This window comes from Arachis duranensis, chromosome 10, assembly GCF_000817695.3.
Source record: "Arachis duranensis cultivar V14167 chromosome 10, aradu.V14167.gnm2.J7QH, whole genome shotgun sequence".
NCBI classification, from domain to species: domain Eukaryota; kingdom Viridiplantae; phylum Streptophyta; class Magnoliopsida; order Fabales; family Fabaceae; genus Arachis; species Arachis duranensis.
The window spans coordinates 6038146-6046374 of record NC_029781.3 but is presented as its reverse complement, the minus strand read 5'-3'; positions in this window follow the sequence as shown (position 1 = coordinate 6046374).

The following is an 8229-nucleotide window of genomic DNA, read 5'->3' as shown; positions in this document are numbered from 1 at the left end:
AGAAAAATGAAAATACTGATATATCTACTCATAAAAAAAGGAAATTACCATTTGTACTCATGAAATATGGATTTCGCATAACAAAATTATCCAAACACTAAAAAATTACCTAAAATTCTTAAATTACCCTTATCTTCACCACTACACAACCTCCTTCACCCAATTACCTTTCTAACCCTAACTCTCTTCACCCAGTCACCACCCCCCTTTTCCTTTCTAATCTCAAATGGTTTTAACCTTGAATTTCTTGAAAATAATATCTAATAATTTTATTGATTATTATTATTATTATTATTGAATATATATATATATATATATTTAATGAATAAATTTATCATTATTTTTGTCCAAAAAATACAAAAAATATAGTATAATATTATTATGCAATTAATAATAATAATAATTTTATTTAATTTTATTTTTGGATGGGGGACTATTATGTCTAACAGAGAAAAATGTTGGGGATTGATTTGTACATTAGTTTTTCTTGGGGACTAAAATGTCCGTTTTTAAAATCTTTGGGGACTGATCTGGGTAATTACACTGCCAGAAAATAAACTGGGGACTGATTTGTCTGCCGGAGTAAAACCTTGGAGATTAATTTGTGTATTAATTTTTCTTGGGGACTAAAATGTCCGATTCTAAAATCCTTGGGAACTGATTTGGGTAATTACTCTAAAATAATTTATAGTACAAAAAATTTAGATGTTAGAGTTGTACAAAGTAATATTTTTATTTGGTAGTTTAATTTTTGCATTGATTTTAGTTGATAGACTTAATCTTTTATGTGACACTAGTCTTCTTTTTTTTATTGGTTGTTGTTAGAGTTGTTGCTTGCTTCTTTCTATCGTAGGTTCTTGGAAAGACATGTTCTTTATGAATTGTTGAGTTGTATGCACTTTCTATTATGTTTGTTCCATTTTTGTATGTATGTTCTTCTTCTAAAAATGTGTCTTGAATTTGTATGATTTTCTTTCTCCTTAATTTCTTAATGGGAATGTGATTTTCGTCTAATGATATTAGTGTTGGTGAAGTTGGTTCCTATAATCAATGAATAATTTAAATTAGAAATAAAAATAATGTCTTGAATAAGTGATTTTTTGTGTGTATTACCTGTTTTATTTGTTGTAATGGGTGTTGAGGTTCAGAGTTTTTGGTTGAAACAAATGTCTTGGTAACAGTGTATTGTTGACAACCTTTTTGGAGATTAAAATCATTTACTTTGACTTTAAATATAAGTGTAAGGTTGCACAAATTTTTCAATTGGGATGGTGCTTCAATGTCATTATTTTTTTCAAGTGTCATTAGATTTGGAGCAGCAGTGCCTAACAATTTTTTTCTTCGCCATCAAATAGTACAAAAATTGTAGTAGCATTTTGATCTGAAATAACTATTGGGTTAGTAACTAATAATTTGATAGATGAGATTATGAAAAATATATAGAATTACCTTATGTATCACAAATGTAGTTGTCTCCTTTTCATCTAATATAATCATTTCTAAGCAAAAAGACTCCTCTTCATTTGTGGTTGTTAATGTTTTTCATAGACGAACCACGCAAATTTTGATAAACCAATTGTCTATTTGTTTGGTAATATTGTCTAAAGAATGATGTTCCATTGAGTAAGTTTAAGATTCTGTGTAGTTCAAAAATAAATTTCTTGTGCTAAATTTGATGTTATTTGAAGAAATAGTTATAAGAGACCTATATAAGTAGAACAAATAGTATGAAATTTGAATATTTGTAACGTAAAATTTATTATGATTAATAATATTATTATGACATTTGTAATATAGATGTTTATTATATTTAATGAGTTATTTATAGAAATTAATTATTGGGGGTTATAAACTTATTGTACTGTTTATAACGGTAAGATATAATAAATATAGGAAATTTTTTGTATTTTTTTGCTGATTTGGAAATAATAGGTGATTTGGCAAAAATTAAGTGGTTGATTCTAAAATTTTACTAAGTAAGCGACGTTGCTGACATGACATTAATAGAAGAAGAAATATGTTTTAAAAGTAAGGTTTAATTATTCTGCAAGTCCCTATAGTTTCACCGAATTTTTAATTAGGTCCCTATACTTTTTTTCTTTTCAATTGGGTCCCTATACATGAATATTTTTTTCAATTAAGTCCCTGCCATGTGTAAAACATTAAAGTTAACAGAATATTCTTGGTAAAAAACAAATATGCTTTTCAATTGGTTGGAGTGGCTAGCTGAGCCAACATGTATTATTCCAAAATACCCAAAGCACCCCTTGCATTTTATCCCAAGGAAAAAAAACCCTAAGGTTCTCTGTGGAGAACGCGTCAGTCATCTCCTGCTTCCCCTCTTTTGAGCCGTCGTCATCATCCGTCGCTGGGGTCTTCTGCAAGAAACGCTTGGTGGTTTGTAGTCCGTCGCCTCTTTTCCTGTGCGCCAGTCTGCTCTGCTCTGTTCCGTTTGGAGGTGATCAGCGCGTTTCCCTGTCCCCGTCTGTCGTGGTGAAGCCCCATCGCCGTCGCTGCGCCGTACCGAGCGGAGCCCCGTAGCGCTTGGCCTCCCGTTCTCGCGTTGTGCGTCTGCTCCATCTCTCTTCACTCGAACTACGTCTGAACACAAGTGAGGAAAAAAGCTTCTTTCTTCAGTTTTAAAAGTTGATGTGTATGCTAATTTTATTTTATTTTTTTATAAAAATGATATTGGTTGAATATTTATTTCTGGAATTGATTTCTGGATTGTTTTGATAATGGTTGATTTAGGGTTTACAATATGAATATTTCTGTACATGGATTTTGTTAAGGGGTGAATTGAAATATAAATTAATTTTGCTAATGATAAATTTTGTTTATTCTTGATTGTTGGTTGTTGTTGCTGTGATGATGCTACTTTAAATGGATTTTATTTCTATTTTTATTAATGTAGTAATGGGGGATTCAGAATTTACCATAGACATACATCACGGTGGCAAGTTTCATGATATAGAAAATGGGCTAGAATATTTGGAGGGAAGGGTGTTGGAAGATATGCATTTTGAGCTCGATGAATGGAGTTTGCAAGAAATAGTTAGGGAGCTGCAGAAGTTAGGATACAAAGGGTATGCTAAGATATAGTACTGTGAACTAGGCTGTCAATTGAGCTCGGGTCTTAGAGAGTTGATGAGTGATGGAGATGCAACGAGAATGGGTAGGTTGTTAGTGTCACAGACTATTAAGCATTGCTCGGTGTATGTTGTTAATGGCTACAAGGAAGGTAATGGTGTTGAGATATGTTCAAATGATAAGGATTATGTTTCAGACAAAGCTGAGTACAGTGGCAGTGGTTTCGTAGAAGTAGAAGTTAAAGGTGAATCAGAGGCATCTAATGAGGAGGATAGATTTGATGAAAGTGCTGATGATGGAGACCACGAGGATCATTTTGGGTTTGATGTTGAAGATGGAAATGATGGTAGAGTTGGAAATGCTTTTGGGGGGTTTGATGGCCTGTTAAATGAACATGACAATGCTCAAACTGCTGGTGTTGATGCTGTTGTGAATGATGCCGTTGTTAGAGATGATGTTGAAGTTGGAGAGATTTTTGAGGGTTATGAAACCGAAGATATTGATAGCTATGAGGGAGATTCGGATGATATGATTAAGAAGAGAAGATATCTTAAATACAATGAGTCTGAGATGAGTAGGGAATATGTGTTTAAGGTGGGGTTGGAGTTCAAGTCACTTGGTCAGTTTAAGGATGCTATTAGAGAGCATGCTTTGTTGAATGGAAGGAACATTAGGTATATCAAGAATGATAAGGTTAGATGTAGAGTGGGCTGTAGAGAAAAAAAAGGGAAGTGTAGGTGGATGGCGTTTGCATCCAAAGTTGGTGGTTCCGATTGCTTTCGGCTAAAGACCCTTAATGGAAAGCACACTTGTGGACAAAATTACAGCGGTAGGCTTGCATCAAATAGTTGGTGTCTCAGAAGATTGTTATCAATATTAGTAGGGGAGAGGAGATGAAGATTGCAACAGTAATTCAGACCATTCAGGATAAATACATGGCTAATATTTCAGTCACAAAGGCTTATTGGGCGAGGAGAAAGGCGAGGGAAGAAGTACATGGCAGGGCTATTCTGCAATATGGCAAGCTGAGAGATTACTGTACAGAGATTATGATGATAAATCCCGAGTTTACTATTCAGAGTTTGGTTGACAGGCCTTCAATTACACACTAGCTAAGGTTTATGAGGATGTACATGTGTTTAGATTCTGTTAAGCAAGGCTTCTTGGCTGGTTGCAGGCCTATCATAGGAGTAGATGGCTGCCACTTGAAGGGTGATCATGGTCAACAACTCTTGGTGGCTATTGGAAGAGATCCAAATGATAACTATTTTCCAATTTCTGTTGCTGCTGTAGAGGCTGAGACTAGAGACAGTTGGGGTTGGTTTATTAACCTATTATTGAATGATATTGGATATGTCAGTAAAAGGAAGTGGGTATTCATGTCCGACCAACAAAAGGTTAGCATTTGCTATTTAAATCTTTATGAACCCGCTGTGTGTTTATTTAATTTGTTATTATGTTTATCCATTCTAGTTTAAACTCTTCAACTTGCTGTTGCTGTGTTGGTTATAAAATTCACAGTTAAACTTTTAAACTCTTAAATTTGCTGTTGCTGTTGTAGCTCTTTAATTCTGAAATATATATCATATGTTGTAGCTCTTTATTTCTGAATTATATATCATAGGTTGCAACTCTTTAAATCTGAAATATATATCATATGTTGCAGCTCTTTAATTCCGAATTATATATTATATGTTGCAGGGTTTGATGCAAGTTTTTCAAGAGATGATGCCGGCTTTAGAGCATAGACTATGCTTGAGACATCTGTATGCCAATTGCAAAAAAGCATATGGTGGTGGGACTATTTTCAGGGACCTAATTCTATCAATAGTTAAAGCTACATACGTGGAGGAATGAGAGAGGAGGATGACTCAGTTGATGCACATCAACCATCAATGCTATGAAAAGTTAGCATCATTGGATCCAAAGCTCTGGTACAAGAGCCACTTCACGTTTCTTGCTAAGAGCGATATGTTGATGAATAACATTTCTGAAGCTGGAGCATCTTCTCAACCTTTACCAAAGACAAAGGTGTTTGGTGTGAGGAGAAGTGGGCGGCTAAAGTTAGGAGTGAGAAAGCAAACAGGGGCACCTAGTCTACATATAGACCTAAGTGATGACTGAAGTATGATTAAATTTATAGTTAGGGTTGTTGGGGTTGCTATTAAATAGTATATTTTGTTTTCAATTGTGTCTCTATGGCCACTGTTTATTATGTGGATAAGACTACAATTTTTATGTGGATAGGACTAATATTTTGATTTGGATAGGACTACTTATTTTATTATGTGGATATGACCACTTATGTTGTGATATTTTGTGTAAGTAAGGGGTACATGAACACTTATTTAATGAAAATATATGTGGCATATTATCTGGCCGCTTTTTTCTGCAAGTTGTTGTCAATTGTGAAATTTTAAATATTCACATTGATAAGGTTTCTTCCTAACTATCATTTTATTGTTATACACACACAAAATACATCAAAATACAAAATTCATTCAAACTAAACATAATTAGCTTTAATTGGATTGAAGTCATAGAATCTCTTACATTAGAATTTCATAGCACAGATAACTCTAAACTCTTGCAAACCACATTCTAATTATTAAGACTAGCAAAAATATAAATAGCATATATTGCATTTTACATTGAATTTTCATATTGTCATCCAATCTCCAACTTGTTCTTGGAGAATATTGAACTCATCACATAATCTACCCACACAAGCATCTATTTCTTTGGCTTCAACAATTAATCTCTCCATCTCCACGTTTAGTCTCTCTATCTTTCTTTCTTGTGCATCCAATTTCCACATTTCACCCTCCAACTTAGCAGAATTTTGTGTTCCAACAACTCCAACAGTAGCAGCAGACACGTTACTTCTTGCACAAACTTCATCAACCCACTCAAAAAATTTGTATCTTCTCTTAGGGCAAGAAATAAATCTTCTATTAGAATTTTTTGTTGTTCCTAAAATTTGAAGACTCAGAGTGTTACCACAAAAACAGTGAACCCGCCTTTCATTTTCCTTTGGCCACCCATTCTTTGCACCGTCATCAACCTCAATCCACTCAAAATCATTAATCCACTCAAAAAGGTTGTATTTTGGTATCTTCCCACAAGTAACATGCCTCCTACCATAGTCAGAAACGGCTGAGGAACGACGAACAGTTACTGCCTCTCCACAGAAACACAGGTGTCTTCTTTCCTTCGGATTAGAGTTCCTAGAAACACAGCTTCCCGAAGAGAGAATGAATGAGGTTTCTTGACTTTGAGCCATAAATTTGGAAAAGATGAAAACTAAAAATGAAAAACAGAGAAGAGAAACCTCAGATAACTCAGACACATAGATCTGTTTATATGGAGAAGAAAGGGGTAAATAAGTCATTTCACAACTCACTAACATTTTAATTGAAAAAAAAATTCATATATAGGGACCCAATTGAAAAGAAAAAAAGTATAGGGACCTAATTGAAAATTTGGTGAAACTATAGGGACCTACAGAATAATTAAACCTAAAAATAATGTGGATAAATTTATGAATCTACTTTTATATATTAAAAATAGTTAGAAGACAATTACTAAGAAAGCTTTCTTCCATGGAACCATGTCACCCATTTTGAATAGGCGGCATTCATTAAAAAAAAACTCTCTTGTATTATATTTTTCTTTTTAAAGAATATTCTAATAATATACCTTAATTAATTGAATTTACTATGAAGGAAAAACTACCATTTGTACCCATGAACTTTGCAAACGCTGACAAAAGTACCTATAGAAGAAGAAAAGTGACTTTACAACCATGAAAGGCTGGATCCGTCTGTCGATAGTACCCGAACGTCATTAAAACGTTAGCTCCGTTAACTTAAAGGCCAACATGACACGTTAAGTGCTTACCTGGCTTTGAATCAACAGTCTGATGTGTCCAAGCATGTTGTTATCGTTATAACATCACTCAATTCCCTAATTTATCGTCAACTGTTTTCCCAATTTCAATTTGAAAACCCTAGAATGTCTAGGAGAAGCAGAGGTTCGAATGGAAGCATCAGCAAAGAAGGGACTTCGTCTTCCAAGAGGGGTGAAGAGAAGACTTTGTCTGGGAGATGCTTTTGTGGACAGGGTGTGGTGTTGCTACAATCTGGAACCTTAACAAATCCTGGGAGATGGTTCGTAAGGTATCCTCTATGGAAGGTAAGTCTTTTTGTTTTTGTGGTTCTGTTCAGATTAACTTATTTGTGAACGATTCCTTATTCCTCCCTTTCACGCTACAGACAATGGATTGCAAGTATTTTGTATGGGTGGATGAGATTAACAGAGGATGGGAGGGACTGGCAAGAGCCCTTGTTAGAAAAAATCAAGATAGCTCCTGTGGTAACCATGAGGTCAATATCACTGAGCAAGGAAGAGAGATTCAAGAGAATAGTGTGAAGATCTTGTTAAAGATAGTGAAGCTCCTGGGTGAAATTAGAACTATTAGGTCATGGATTATAACAATTTTTTTGAGTTTATTGATTTATGTAGGCTTGAATATACTCCAGTTAATCAATATGTAACTGTGCGTATGGTGTATGTTGTCCTGGGGTCTTTTTATGCAGCTATTTGGTTTCAATGATGATGAACTTCAAAGCTGTTTGGTTTCGATTATGATGAACTTCAAAACTCTGTTAATATATTCAGTTGTTGTAAAAAGAGTCAAGTTGTGTTATGGCATTAATGTTCATGATTGCTAATGTATTTGATATCTGTGATATTGGGGTTAACACAATTTTGACAAAAAAGGACATATAAATATCGTGATTTGACAAATCTAGCCGGAAATCTAGTATTGTATACTAAATAGCAAAATTGTAACCTGGAAATGGAACTAAATATTCATTCCATAAGGTATAATAAACCTTGACATAATTTTAACACAAGCATTTAGCAACAAAAGCCTCAAAACAAGTGTATGAGTCTGATGTAGCAGTAGCAAATCAAATGTACCTAATAGTACCAATACAAACCATGAACATGAAAGCATCAGGTTGTGAAATATAAGCTCTAGGCATAAGTTACAAAAAAATCATAGTATCAGAGTTGATAGAGCTCTCATTACAGTAAGTCCTTGATAAAAAAACAAAGTCACACTAGAAATTC